The sequence below is a fragment of the Trichosurus vulpecula genome, chromosome 1, assembly GCF_011100635.1.
Source record: "Trichosurus vulpecula isolate mTriVul1 chromosome 1, mTriVul1.pri, whole genome shotgun sequence".
In the NCBI taxonomy this organism is placed as follows: domain Eukaryota; kingdom Metazoa; phylum Chordata; class Mammalia; order Diprotodontia; family Phalangeridae; genus Trichosurus; species Trichosurus vulpecula.
In genome coordinates this window covers 487927481-487943096 of record NC_050573.1, presented here as the reverse complement: position 1 = coordinate 487943096, position 15616 = coordinate 487927481, and the positions used below count along the sequence as shown (strand labels likewise).

The 15616-nt window shown below is 39.2% G+C and overlaps 1 pseudogene; it reads right to left on the bottom strand.

Annotated features, from left to right (window-relative positions):
- Positions 1 to 13546: 13546 nt before the first annotated feature.
- LOC118831509 lies at positions 13547 to 15378 on the bottom strand (annotated as a pseudogene).
- Positions 15379 to 15616: the final 238 nt, after the last annotated feature.

Here is a 15616-nt window from a genome sequence, read left to right as displayed (position 1 = left end):
GAGCAGAACCAGGCAACAATATACACAATAAAAGTAATTTTTTAAAGACAATGAGTTTGGAAAGACTTTGTAACTGTGATCAACACAATGACCCACCACAATTCCAAATGACTCTATGAAAAATGCTATCCACATTCAGAAAGAGAACCAAAGGACTGAAAGGATAGATTGAAGTATTTTTTCATCTTCTTTTTTTTTTCTTTTTAATTTGGCCAATTCAGAAATTTGAGTTACATAACTGTAAGTTTTGCAATATTTTTCTTGACCTATAATTAGGTGGAGGAGGTAAAATTTGGAACTGAAAAATAAAAGAATAAAAAATCTCTGTGCATATCTGTCTGTCTATCTATCTAACTACCTATCTAGATATTATGAAAAACCTCAAGCTCTAAGGTACAAGAGTCATGATCAAGCCCAGGTTACTCATCATACTATGAAGAAGAGATGGTACACCTGCAAAATACTACAGATAAACACAGAAGCTGGAAGTAAGAGGGGAACTTCATGAGCACATGTCCAGGGAAGCCACACTTGGCAGTGACTAGTAGTTACCAGATGACTAGATGAGGCAAACAGAGCTACCATAAATAGGGAACATGCATCTGGTGAAGAATTTGTCGCCAGCCAAGAATTTGGCAGAAATTATGTACCACATGAGATGGGAACTTTTGTGACACAAGCAGCATGACACCATTACCAGATGATAACGGTGGCCCTGTAATGTCTTATGCATGCATTTTATCTTCCTTCATGTATTCATTATGTGTCTTCCCTATGTTTGTATGCCTTCATCTATATGTTCTTCTACACATGTTCTCTCTCTGTGTTGATTCTTTCCCCTCAGATGGTATGTGTTTTTGTGGGAGAATAAGCATCAAGTTTATGAAAATATATTAGATACCTTTCCTTTCAACTAATTATATACTCTGGATGATTATAAAGCAAATACATCTATGTGAGTTGGTTTGGGGTAATCCCAGATTTACATAATACAATTTTTATCTTAGCAAATATCTCATTTATTTTACACTGTATCTATCTCTGTATATAGCACTCTAGATTCACTAATCACACTCCCAATAACCCAGGAGCAAAAATGTTTAAAACTCTTATACTTTGAGGATAAAAGGGTTAGACAACTGAATTAAGAAATTATCTAAGTAATTCTAAAAACGATTGTTGAGAACGTCAAATCTCATCTAACAGAATTTCTAGCTTAAAGTGACTGAGTGTGCTTGTTCTGCATTTTCTCCTACATTATATGTATTTCTAACATGTCATGGAACATCAGAGAATGTTTGGCAGGAATAGAGCACTTTGTTTGAAAACACAATCTTCTCTTAGTGCTTAAAAACCACTTGGCAGTTGTTGCGATTAATCGAAACAATACATTTAAATGTTGCTGAGCTGCCACTGGCTTAATAAAGGAGATAATTCCCTCTTTCTCCTGCTTCTTTTATGTAATGTAATATTGTTTGTGCTGTGATCCTTGGCAGCCAAGAAAGGCAGGATTGCAGGTACCAAACCTATTTACAGAATATATAAGCCTACTGGGAAATGTGTTACATTAACTCTTTAGTCTTTACCATCCTATTTTTGTGATTATTAGGACATTAAGTTTAGCGTAAAGCAATTTAGGTTTGTGTTGGCAAGAGCTGGCAATCATCTCTCACCCCTGACCTTCAGGTTAATGAGAAGTTCCTCTGGGTAATTGTCCCATCTTAAGACTACTCTGTGCTGTATAATCTTTATTGCTGTAAAATGACATTTAAAGTTTGTTTTACATGAGTTAGTTGGAGCACATTATTTCGGCAGTGAGCAATAATTATCTGCCTCCTAGCTGAAAATACATGCTGGGGATAAATTGTGTTCATCTGGTAGCCTTTGTTTGGAAGACAAGTTAATTAAAAGAGGAATGTTGAAAAATATGTTTGCCCACTGAGTGTTGATGGAATAACAATATCACTTTGCAAGAAAACATTTTACAAACAACAACTCGTGGTTTGTTATGAAGTTATGAAAGACAATGAGGGAAATGAAATGTTCCTGTAAACAACATTTGTGGTCCAAAAAAGAAAGAAACAAAGAAAGAAAAGAACAGATGAAATGAAATATCTATTTATTTCAAAGAAGTCATAAAAGAATAAAATATTCTGTGCCCAGCTGGCTCATATAGTACTCAGTACCGTCATAAAATATCGTATTTGACTAATAGAGTTTTATTAATATTGCTAAACATTCTATTTACACAATAATTCATTACACATCTGGCACAGTGATCTTTTCTGTCTAGAAAATGCCAACATTATTTCATTTATCAGTGCATTATAGCTATCTCATACATGTGCATATTTCATAAATACTTTGGGCTTATTCTTCAAATGGTAAATTCAGAGTAGAATACCTATATTAGTTTATAAATCAAAAGCTCACTTTTGTTTATGTCCACCTTTAATCTATACAGAATACTCTCAGTATTATTATTATAAATCTCACCCCCAGTTAGTGGTGCTGCATTACTTTAAAACTACTTCTCTGTTACATATTAAAAAAAAAACAAACTAAAATTAGAATGTTAGGTTAAATAATAAATTATAAGATCTTTATTACCAGGCCTGGGAGACATAACTTAAAATGGCTTTTGCCAGTGATTTTTACCAGACAATATTTAGCAGACCATTCCAGTTTACATGTGATGCTAATGACACAGCTAACATAGGACAGTCTGCTCATATCCTTACCTCTGGCTAAATAAGAAGTGGACAGGTTTGGGAATGTTAGAAGGCATACTCACTCCTCTTTCTGAAATTGCCTACCCACACTGCCTCTTACACAACAATGTAGTCACTTTCCTACTATGTGTCTATCTCTGTAGAATTGTGGATTTTCCTATGGCACCTTTAGCTACATGTACAGCAAAGGAAGGAGAGATTCAGGGGAAGAAAAATTCAACAGAATAATAGTTATTGTGGGGGTGCTGTGGAGCCAAGATGGTGGAATGAAAACAGGAACTTCCTTGAGCTCTCCCCCTCTCCCTTCAAATACCTGTAAGAAATGACTCTAAATGAATTCTAGAGCTACAGAACCCATGCAATGACAGAGTGAAACAAGTATCCAGTCCAAGGCAGCCTTGATGGTCACAGGAAAGTGTCTATCACAACACTTCTGGGAGTGGAGGGCAGCCCAGCATGGGCCATGCCCAGACAGACCAGGTGGAGCAAGCCTCAGGGCCCTGATTCACTGATCTGTGGCAGTTTCCAGACTTCTCAACTCACAAACACCAAAGACAGCGGAGAGGATTAGTGGGAAAAGCTGTGGGAGTGGAAGGAGTTCGGGTTCGGCTTCCAGCCCCAGGGGCAGCAGAGGTGGGGCAGCTACAACTGCTGTTGCTTCTGGCCCCAGGCCCACCTGGTGGGAGGAATTAAGTGGTGGATCAGAGCAGGAGTGCACAGCCTGCTGAAGATTTAAGCCCAGTCTGGATTGGAGGTTCTTGGGGAAGGAGCAGTGCTGGTGTGGCAGAGCTGGTGCATCCCCCCCAAACGTGGAACATAGAACTCTTTAGTCTACAAACAGTCATACCCCGCTGAAAAAGTCAAGGGTCAAGTTAGTTGGTTAGGAATATGGCCAGGCAGTGAAAACGCACCCAGATTCAGTCTCAGACTTTGGATTCTTTCTTTGGTGACAAAGAAGACCAAAACATACAGACAGAAGAAGTTAACAAAGTCAAAAAGCCTACAACAGAAACCTCCAAGAAAAACAGGAACTGGTCCCAGGCCATGGAAGAGCTCAAAAATGATTTGGAAAAGCAAGTTAGAGAAGTAGAGGAAAAATTGGGAAGAGAAATGAGAAGGATGCGAGAAAACCATGAAAAACAAGTCAATGACTTGCTATAGGAGACCCAAAAAAATAATGAAAAATACACTGAAGAAAACAACACCTTAAAAAATAGACTAACTCAAATGGCAAAAGAGCTCCAAAAAGACAATGAGGAGAAGAATGCCTTGAAAGGCAGAATTACCTAAATGGAAAAGGAGGTCCAAAAGACCACTGAAGAAAATACTACTTTAAAAATTAGATTGGAGCAAGTAGAAGCTAGTGACTTTATGAGAAATCAAGATATTATAAAACAGAACCAAAGGAATGAAAAAAATGGAAGACAATGTGAAACATCTCATTGGAACAACCACTGATCTGGAAAATGGATCCAGGAGAGATAATTTAAAAGTTATTGGACTACCTGAAAGCCATGATCAAAAAAAGAGCCTAGATATCATCCTTCAAGAAATTAACCAGGAGAACTGCCCTGATATTCTAGAGCCACAGGCCAAAATGGAAATTGAAAGAATCCATCGATCGCCTCCTCAAATAGATCCAAAAAAGAAATCTCCTAGGAATATTGTCGCCAATTTCCAGAGCTCCCAGATCAAGGAGAAAATACTTCAAGCAGCCAGAAAGAAACAATTTAAGTATTGTGGAAACCCAATCAGAATAACCCAAGATCTGGCAGCTTCTACATTAAGAGATCGAAGGCCTTGGATTACGATATTCTGGAGGTCAATGGAGCTAGGATTAAAACCAAGAATCACCTACCCAGCAAAACTGAGTATCATGCTCCAAGGCAAAATATGGATTTTCAATAAAATAGAGGACTTTCAAGCTTTCTCAGTGAAAAGACCAGAACTGAATAGAAAATTTGACTTTCAAACACAAGAATCAAGAGAAGCATGAAAAGGTAATCAAGAACAGAAATTGCAAGGGACTTACTAAAGTTGAACTGTTTTGTTTACATTCCTACATGGAAAGATGATGAGTATGATTCATGAGACCTCAGTATTAGGGTAGCTGAACGGAATATGCATATATATATATATATATATATATATATATATATATATATATATATACATATACATATATATATATGTTTATGTGTGTATATATATATAAGTGAATGTGTATGGATGTATATATCTATGTGTATGTATGTGTATATATCTATCTATCTATCTATATATATATATATATATACATATATAAAAGAGAAAGAGAGCAGACACAGGGTGTGTTGAAGATGAAGGGAAGATAATAAAAGAAATAAAATCAATTTAAGGGATGAGAGAGGAACATATTGAGAGAGGGAGATAGGGAGAGATCACACAATGGTGACAAGAGGAAGCAGTTCTGTGGGAGGAGGGGAGAGAGTAGGTTAGGGGGGAATGAGTGAACCTTGCTCTCATCAGATTTGGCCTGAGGAGGGAATACCATACGTAGCCAGTTGGGTATCTTACCCCACAGGAAAGAAGAGGGAGGAAGATAAAAAAAGGGGGGGGATGATGGAAGGGAGGGCAGATGGGGGTGGAGGTAATCAAAAACAAACACTTTCGAAAGGGGACAGGGTCAAGGGAGAAAATTCAATAAAGCGGGATGGGTTAGGAAGGAGCAAAATATAGTTAATCTTTCACAACATGAGTATTGTGGAAGGGTTATACATAATGATACACATGTGGCCTATGTTGATTGCTTGACTTCCTAGGGAGGGTGGGTGGGAAGGGAAGAGGGGAGATAATTTGGAACTCAAAGTTTAAAAACAAATGTTCAAAAACAAACAAAAAAAGATTTTTTGCATGCAACTAGAAAATAAGATACACAGTCAATGGGGTGTAGAAATTTATCTTGCCCTACAAGAAAGGAAGGGAAAAATGGGATGGGAGGGGAGTGGGGTGATAGAGGGGAGGGCTGACTGGGGAACAGGGCAACCAGAATATATGCCATCTTGGAGTCGGGGGGGGATGGTAGAAATGGGGAGAAAATTTTTAATTCAAACTCTTGTGAAAATCAATGCTGAAAACAAAATATGTTGAATAAATAAATTTAAATTAAAAGCAAAACAAAAAATTATTGGACTAAGTAAAAGCCATGATCCAAAAAAGAGCTTAGATATCATCTTTCAAGAAATTTTTAAGGAAAACTGCCCTGATAGTCTAGAACCAGGGGGTAAAATAGAAATTGAAAGAATCCACCAATCGCCTCTTGAAAAAGACCCCAAAATTAAAACTCCTAGGATGTTGTAGTCAAATTTCAGTGCTCCCAGGTCAAGGAGAAAATATTGCAAGCAGCCAGAAAGAAACAATTCAAGTATTGTGGAAACACAATCAGGATAACACAAGATGGAGCAGCTTCTACATTAAAGGATTGAAGGGCTTGGAATATGATATTCCAGAGGTCAATGGAGCAAGGATTAAAGCCAAGAATTACCTACCCAACAAAAATGAGTATAATACTTCTGGGTAAAAAATGGATTTTCAATGAAACAGAGGATTTTCAAGCATTATTGATGAAAAGACCAGAGATGAATAGAAAATTTGACTTAATACAAGAATGAAGTGAAGCTTGAAAAGGTAGACAGGAAAGAGAAATCATAAGGGACTTAATAAAGTTGAATTGTTTACATTCTTATGTGGAAAGACGATATTTGTAACTCATGAGACCTTTATCAGTATTAGAGTAGTTGAAGGGAACATATGGAAGGGAAGAGGGAGGAGGTGAAAGGGAATGAATGAACCTTACTCTCACTGGATTTGACTTAAGGAGGAAATCACATACACACTCAATTATGTATCTTACCTTACAGGAAAGTAGGGGGGAATAGGATAAAGGGGAAGAAGGGATGATAGAAAACAGTGCAAATTGGTGGATGTTGTAGTTAAAAGCAAACACTCTTGAAAGGGGACAGGGTCAAAGAAAAAAAATTGAATAAATTGGGGACAGGATAGGATGGAGGCAAATATAGTTAGTCTTTCACAATATGATGATGTGGAAGTGTTTTGGAAGTGTTTTGCATAATAATACATGTATAACCTATATTGAATTGCTTGCCTTATCAAAGAGAGTGGATGGGGAGGGGAGAAGGGAGAGGATTTAGAAGGCAAAGTCCTAAAAATAAATGTTAAAAATTATTTTTATATGCAGCTGGGAAATAAGATATACAAGCAATGGGGTATAGAAATCCATCTGGACATGCAAGAAAGTAAGGGGGAAGGGGATGGATAGTGGTAGAAGGGAGGGCAGAAGGAAAGGGGTAATCAGGATATAGGCCATCTTAGGACTGGGGTGAACAGTAGAGATGGGGAGAAAATTTGTAACTCAAAATCTTGTGGAAACTAATTTGAAAAAAAATATTTAAAACAGAATAGTCATCATCACAGTTTATTGCTGCTTAGATTTAATTAGGTTAAATGTCTATAATAAGTATTATGATGATGTGAGTTCTGTTGCCTCAGAGTTCTATGGAGATCACAAAGGTAGTGGTTTGGATGTAAGTAGATTGCACACTCTGGTTGAAAACTTTTAGGGATTTAGATTATATAAAGCTTTTAGACAAAAAGTTTGTCTCACTGACAGGCAACTGCCTGTTATCAGAGGGGTGACTTGGACTATTACAATAAAGATATTCTACAGATTAAGAAAAAGGAATGACTAATGAGTAAGGAAACCAGGAAGCTTAATTCTAACTTGACCACATAAGTTTAACTAGTCTTCACTGGTTCACAATACAGATTCACTCAATTTTACAGCTAATGAAGAGGCATTATAGTGTGTTTTGGTAGTAAAGGGAAAGAAGGGAGGTAGAAGAGCAGTATTTGAGCTTTACTGTCATCTAATCTCCTTCAAGAAGGGAATAACATACCGGGATAAGTACAGAAATCTAACTTGTCTTACAGACAGTAGGAAGGGCAAGAGGGGCAAAAGGGGAGGGGGGTGGTCAGAACAAAGGGAACAAGTACCAAGTGGAAAATGGTAAGATAAGAGAGGGGAATCAAGAGGGAGGGTAAACTGAGGAAGGCGGCAGTCAAAACAAAACTTTATTGAGGAGTGGAAGGGGAAATGGAGAAATAAAAGCATAAACAGCAGGGAAGTAGGTTGGAGAAAAAGACACAGATAGAAATCATAACTGTGAATGTGAATGGGATGAACTCTCCCATAAAACAGAAGCAGATAGCAGAATGGATTAAAAACCATAATCCTACAATATGCTGTTTACAAGAAACACATTTCAAACAGGGGGATACACATAAGATAAAGGTAAAAGGCTGGAATAAATATATTGAGCTTCAACTAAAGTAAAAAGAAAGCATATGTAGCAATCCAAATCTCAGACAAAGCAAAAGCAAGGACAGATTTAATAAAAAGAGTTAAGGAAGGATACTACATCCTGCTAAAAGGCACCATAAACAATGAAGCAATATCATTGTTTCACATATATGCACCAAGTCGTATGGCATGAAAATTCTTAGAAGACAGGTTAAGGGAGTTACAGGAAGAAATGGACAGCAAAACTATACTAATGGGAGACCTCAACTCCCTCTCTATGAACTTGACAGATATAACCTCAAAATAAATAAGAAAGAAGTTAAGGAGGTAAACAGAATTTTAGAAAAGGCAGATATGGTAGACCTCTGGAGAAAACTGAATGGGGATAAAAAGGAATATACTTTCCTCTCAGCGGTACATGGCACATACTTAAAAATTGACCATATACTAGGGCATAGAAACATCACAATCCAATGTAGAAAGGCAGAAGTAGTCAATGCATACTTTTCAGATCATGATGAAAAAAAGTTATTTGTAATAAAGAACCAGGGAAAAAATAAGCTAAAAATTAATTGGAAACTAAATAATCTAATTCTAAAGAATGAGTGGGCCAAAGAACAAATCAGAGAAACAATTAAAAACTTCATTTAAGAGAATGACAATAATGAGACAACATGCCAAAGCTGAGGGAATGCAACAAAAGCAGTTCTTAGGGGAAGTTTTATATCTCTAAATGCTTACATGAATAAAATAGAGAAAAAGAGAACAAAGAATTGGGCATGCAACTGAAAAAGCCCGAAAAAGAACAAATTGAAAACCCCCAACTAAATACCAAATTACAAATACTGAAAATCAAAGGAGAGATTAATAAAATTGAAATCAAGAAAGCTATTGAATTAATAATTAAAACAAAGAGCTGGTTTTATGAAAAAAAAACAATAAACCTTTAGTCAATTTGATTAAAAAAAAGAAAGAAGAAAATCAAATTACCAGTATCAATAATGAAAAGAATGTCATCTTGGGAAGGGGGGGAACAAAATCTGTTGTAAGTGAAAAATAAAAAATCTCAAAAAAAATCTAAAAAAGAGAAAGGACTTGCAAAGTATTTTATACACTTTATATCATTTAATTCCAACAATTACATGAGGCACATACTAGCACATACTAATTTTATAGGTGAAGAAACTGAGGTTCAGATAATTCAAGTGACTTGCTTTATGCCGCATAGCTAGTAAGTATCTCAGGTAAGATTAAAAAACAAGTGTTTCTGACTGACTTTAGAAATGTCATACCCCATTTAAAATGTTTCCATTCTCCTTTTAGAGTATAATTGTTATAAAATTATTCCATAGTGGGGGCAGAGCCAAGATGGTGGCTGGTAAGCACGGACTAGAGTGAGCTCCGTACCCGAGTCCCTCCAAAAACCTATAAAAATGGCTCTGAACCAATTCTAGAACGGCAGAACCCACAGAACAGCAGAGGGAAGCAGGGCTCCAGCCCAGGACAGCCTGGATGGTCTCTGGGAGAGGTCTATTCCACACGGAGCTGGGAGCTGGAAACAGAGTGGAGCAGAGCCCAGCCTGAGCGGCGTGGACGATCCAGACCAGAAGCCGGGCGGAGGGGGCCCCAGCGCCCTGAATATGTGAGCTGCGGCAGTTACCAGACCCCTCGACCCACAAACATCAAAGACTGCGGAGAAGGTTAGTGGGAAAAGCTGCGGGAGTGAAAGGAGTTCGCGGTTCGGCTTCCAGCCCCGGGGGCAGCGGAGGTGGGGCAGCTACAGCTGTTGTTACTTCTGGCTCCAGGCCCACCTGGTGGGAGGAATTAAGTGGCAGATCAGAGCAGGAGTGCAACAGCCTGCTGAAGATCTAAGTCCAGCCTGGACTGGGGGTCCTTGGGGAAGGAGGAGTGCGGCTCTGACAGAGCTGGCACCTCCCCCCCAAACGTAGAACATAGAACTCGTTAGTCTACAAGCAGTCATACCCCACTGAAAAACTCAAGGGTCAAGTTAGTTGGTTGGGAATATGGCCAGGCAGCGAAAACGCGCCCAGACTCAGTCTCAGACTTTGGATTCTTTCTTTGGTGACAAAGAAGACCAAAACATTGTATTGGCAACCAAAAATGGGCTCCTTAGCACTTAGTCAACAAGTGGCCTTGACTAGTTTGGCTTTTTCCCCTGAACTGAATGCTGTTTGTATGTTGGACTGGAGTAAGCTTGTCGGCCCCTTCACCTTGCTTCCCTTGCTTAAGCTGATGGAAAGAACCTGTGCTTTCCCGGTCAACCCCTTCACCTTGCTTAAGCAGATTGAAAGAACCTGTGCTTTCCCCAGCGTACCTTACACCCCCGCAAAAGCCGGATGGTTAAAAGCAGCTCCTGTTGGAGCCAGAGGCTGCTATAGCTACAGCCACAGCTGAAGCAGGAGCTGCCAGTAGCAGAGCTGACCTACGGGAGGAAGCTGAACAAAGACTTCAGGCCAGTGGGTAATCTTTTTACCATAGAGGGGGAAGCATGATTTTGCTTTATGCAATCATGCTTCTCTGTAGCCTCCTGGTTACTCTTTCAAGGCGTACTTATTGGGCCTGGAAGCTTTTGATCAATATATCAAAATGGGGTTGCTGGTTCATGGGTTGGTTACTGTGGAGCCTAAATATATGTTTTGATTCTTCTGCCTTCTACTTTGAGAGTTTCTTATATCCGGCGGTTCCGAACCTTTCAGACATGTTTATGATCCTCTTTGAGATTATAAACTCTGCCCTCCTAATACAAACATACAGCCTAAAGAAGACAACAAAGTCATAGAGCCTACAACCAAAGCCTCCAAGAAAAACATGAACTGGCCCCAGGCCATAGAAGAACTCAAAAAGGATTTGGAAAAGCAAGTTAGAGAAGTAGAGGAAAAATTGGGAAGAGAAATGAGAAGGATACGAGAGAACCATGAAAAACAAGTCAATGACTTGCTAAAGGAGACCCAAAAAAATACTGAAAAATACACTGAAGAAAACAACACCTTAAAAAACAGACTAACTCAAATGGCAAAAGAGCTCCAAAAAGCCAATGAGGAGAAGAATGCCTTGAAAGGCAGAATTAGCCAAATGGAAAAGGAGGTCCAAAAGACCACTGAAGAAAATACTACTTTAAAAATTAGATTGGAGCAAGTGGAAGCTAGTGACTTTATGAGAAATCAGGATATTATAAAACAGAACCAGGGGAATGAAAAAATGGAAGACAATGTGAAATATCTGCTTGGAAAAACCACTGACCTGGAAAATAGATCCAGGAGAGATAATTTAAAAATTATTGGACTACCTGAAAGCCATGATCAAAAAAAGAGCCTAGATGCCATCTTTCAGGAAATTATCAAGGAGAACTGCCCTGATATTCTAGAGCCACAGGGCAAAATAGAAATTGAAAGAATCCATCGATCGCCTCCGCAAATAGATCCCAAAAAGAAATCTCCTAGGAATATTGTTGCCAAATTCCAGAGCTCCCAGATCAAGGAGAAAATACTGCAAGCAGCCAGAAAGAAACAATTTGAGTATTGTGGAAACCCAATCAGAATAATCCAAGATCTGGCAGCTTCTACATTAAGAGATCGAAGGGCTTGGAATGCGATATTCCGGAGGTCAATGGAGCTAGGATTAAAACCTAGAATCACCTACCCAGCAAAACTGAGTATCATGTTCCAAGGCAAAATATGGCATTTCAATAAAATAGAGGACTTTCAAGCTTTCTCAGTGAAAAGACCAGAACTGAATAGAAAATTTGACTTTCAAACACAAGAATCAAGAGAAGCATGAAAAGGTAATCAAGAAATGGAAATTGCAAGGGACTTACTAAAGTTGAACTGTTTTGTTTACATTCCTACATGGAAAGATGATGAGTATGATTCATGAGACCTCAGTATTATGGTAGTTGAAGGGAAAATGCATATATATGTATATGTATATATATATATATGTGTTTATGTATATATATAAGTGAATGTGTAGGTATGTATGTATCTATGTGTATATGTATGTATGTGTATGTATGTGTATATATATATATATATGTGTTTATATATATATATGTATATATATATATGTAAAAGAGAGAGAGCAGACACAGGGTGAGTTGAAGATGAAGGGAAGATAGCTAAAAGAAATAAAATGAAATTAAGGGATGAGAGAGTAACATACTGAGAGAGGGAGATAGGGAGAGATAGAATGGGGTGGATTATCTCGCATAAAGGTGCAAGAGGAAGCAGTTCTATGGGAGGAGGGGAGAGGGCAGGTGAGGGGGGAATGAGTGAACCTTGCTCTCATCAGATTTGGCCTGAGGGGGAATACCATACATACTCAGTTGGGTATCTTACCCCACAGGAAAGAAGAGGGAGGAAGATAAAAATAAAATAAAAGGGGGGGGATGATGGAGGGGAGGGCAGATGGGGGTGGAGGTAATCAAAACAAACACTTTGGAAAGGGGACAGGGTCAAGGGAGAAAATTCAATAAAGTGGGATGGGTTGGGAAGGAGCAAAATGTAGTTAGCCTTTCACAACATGAGTATTGTGGAAGGGTTATACATAATAATACATGTGTGGCCTAGGTTGAATTGCTCAACTTCTTAGGGAGGGTGGGTGGGAAGGGAAGAGGGAAGAGAATTTGGAACTCAAAGTTTTAAAATCAGATGTTCAAAAACAAAAAAAGTTTTTGTATGCAACTAAAAAATAAGATACACAGGCAATGGGGCGTAGAAATTTATCTTGCCCTACAAGAAAGGAAGGGAAAAGGGGATGAGAGGGGAGGGCTGACTGGGGAACAGGGCAACCAGAATATAAGCCATCTTGGAGTGGGGGGGAGGGTAGAAATTGGGAGAAAATTTGTAATTCAAAATGTTGTGAAAATCAATGCTGAAAACCAAATATGTTAAATAAATAAATTGCATTTAAATTAAAAAAAAATTATTCCATAGTGTTTGTGGTGTTTTGGGGTAATCATAAGGAGTTAAGAAACCAACAATTCTGAATAATGATTATTTTCTTCCTGAGACTAAATATTCTTCATAATTCAAATTTTGTGAAGAGTGCAGGAATTCAGCCTAAGCAATCTGTATTTTATTTATTTTTTTATGGTGCCAATTTAAATAGATTTTATTCTCCAGGACAAGAATTGCATTTCCACTTGTTTACAGTACTGATAAAGTGCAATATTGTGCACTTCTCTTCGTCTGTACACAATCAAGTATTCAGAATGCCCAGATTTACACAGTACCTTAAATGTTACTTTTAAACTGCTACCGCTTTGGCTACAAATTTGAGTCCTTCAATTTTTGGAAAGCTGCATGGAATGCTCTTTCTTCTGGTGTGTTTACTTGACCTCTTCAGTGGTGGGTCCAGAAGAAGCACCTTCAGAGGGGGCTGCTCCACCCCCTGGGAACCCACCAGTCATGCCTCCTGGCATGCCTCCTGCACTCTGTCACAGGTTAGTAATGATGGGGTTGCAGACCTTCTCCAATTCTTTCTACTGATGCTCAAATGCTTCCTTCTCAGCAGTCTGGTTCTTATCCATCCAGTTGATTATTTCATTACATTTGTCAAGGATTTTCTGTTTGTCTTCATCCCCAGTCTTGCCTTGCAGTTTCTCATCCTCTACGGTGGCCTTCATGTTGAAAGTATAAGATTCAAGAGAATTCTTGGAAGACACCTTGTCTTTCTGCTTCTCATCTTCAGCCTCGTATTTCTCAGCCTCCTGGACCACGTGCTCAATGTCTTCTGTGCTCAGACCTCCTTTGTCATTGGTGATGGTGATCTTGTTCTCTTTACCTGTGCCCTTATCCACAGCAGAAACATTGAGGATGCTGTTTGCATTGATGTCAAATGTGACTTCAATCTGAGGAACACCCCTGGGTGCTGGGGGGATTCCTGTGAGCTCAAATTTGCTGAGCAGGTTGTTGTCCTTTGTCATTGCTCTCTCACCTTTGTAAACCTGAATAAGCACACCAGGCTGGTTGTCTGAATAGGTGATAAAGGTCTGTGTCTGCTTGGTGGGGATGGTGGTATTACGTTTGATCAAAATGGTCATAACTCCACCAGTAGTTTCAATTTCAAGGGAAAGAGGAGTGACATCCAACAGCAGCAAGTCCTGCACATTCTCAGATTTATCTCCAGACAAAATGGCAGCCTGGACAACTGCACCATAAGCAATAGCCTCATCAGGATTGATACTCTTGTTGAGTTCTTTGCCATTGAAGAAATCTTGCAGAAGCTTATGGATTTTGGGGATTCAAGTAGAACCTCCTACCAGGACAATGTCATGAATCTATGATTTATCTAGCTTTGTGTCTCTTAAGGCCTTTTCCACAGGATCCAGTGTGCCATGGAAGAGATCAGCATTCAGCTCTTCAAAATGGGCTCAGGTGATTAATGTATAGAAGTCAATACCTTCATAGAGGGTTTCAATCTCAATACTGGCCTGGGTACTGGAAGAGAAGGTACACTTAGCATGTTTGCAGGTGGTGTGAAGACAGTAAACAGCCTTCTTGTTCTCACTGATATCCTTCTTGTGTTTTCGCTTGAAGTCAGCAATGGAATGGTTGACTATTCTGTTGTCAAAGTCCTCTCCACTCAAGTGGGTGTCCCCAGCTGTGGACTTGACCTCATATATGCCATCTTCAATGTTAAGAATGGAGACATTAAAAGTACCACCTCCAAGGTCAAAGATCAACACATTTCTCTAGGCACGAACCTTTTTTCCAAGCCATAAGCAAAAGCAGCACCAGTTGGCTCATTGATGATTTGGAGCACATTAAGACCAGCAATGGTTCCAGCATCTCTGGTGGCCTGGCATTGGGAATCATTGAAATAGGCTGGTAGAGTGACCACGACATTTGTGACAGTCTTCCCAAGGTAAGCTTCAGCAATTTCTTTTATCTTGGTCAAGACCATAGAAGATACTGCTTCTGGATAGAAACTTTTGGTCCCTGCTTTGCACTCCACTTGGACCTTAGGCCTGCCTGCATGTTTCACCACCATGAAAGGCCAATGCTTCATGCCTGACTGTGCAACTGCATGATCAAATCTGCAACCAATCAGATGTTTGGCATCAAAAACTGTGTTGGTGGGGTTCATTGCTGCTTGACTCTTTGCAGCATCACCGATTAAACATTCAGTATTGGTGAAGGTGATGTAGCTTGGAGTGGTCCTGTTTCCTTGGTCATGAGCAATGATCTCCACTTTCCCATGCTGGAAGACTCCCACACAGGAGTATATGGTGCCAAGATCAATGCCAACTGCGAGTCCCTTCGACATGGTTGCTGGGGAGTCGGGGGTTGTAGCTGACCACAGTGGAGGAAGAAGGGCTGCTGCTGCACTGAGTAGACCAGTAATCTGTATTTTAAATATAATCTCCCTCTCCCACTAGGCCAGCCTCAGACAAAATTGGGGGGCAGATGAAGTTTATTTTAGGTTTTCCTTTTCATCTTGTACTCTTCTTCATTGGTATTCTCTACCCTCAGAAGTTTAGTATGTCCAGGTCTCTGCTCTCCTT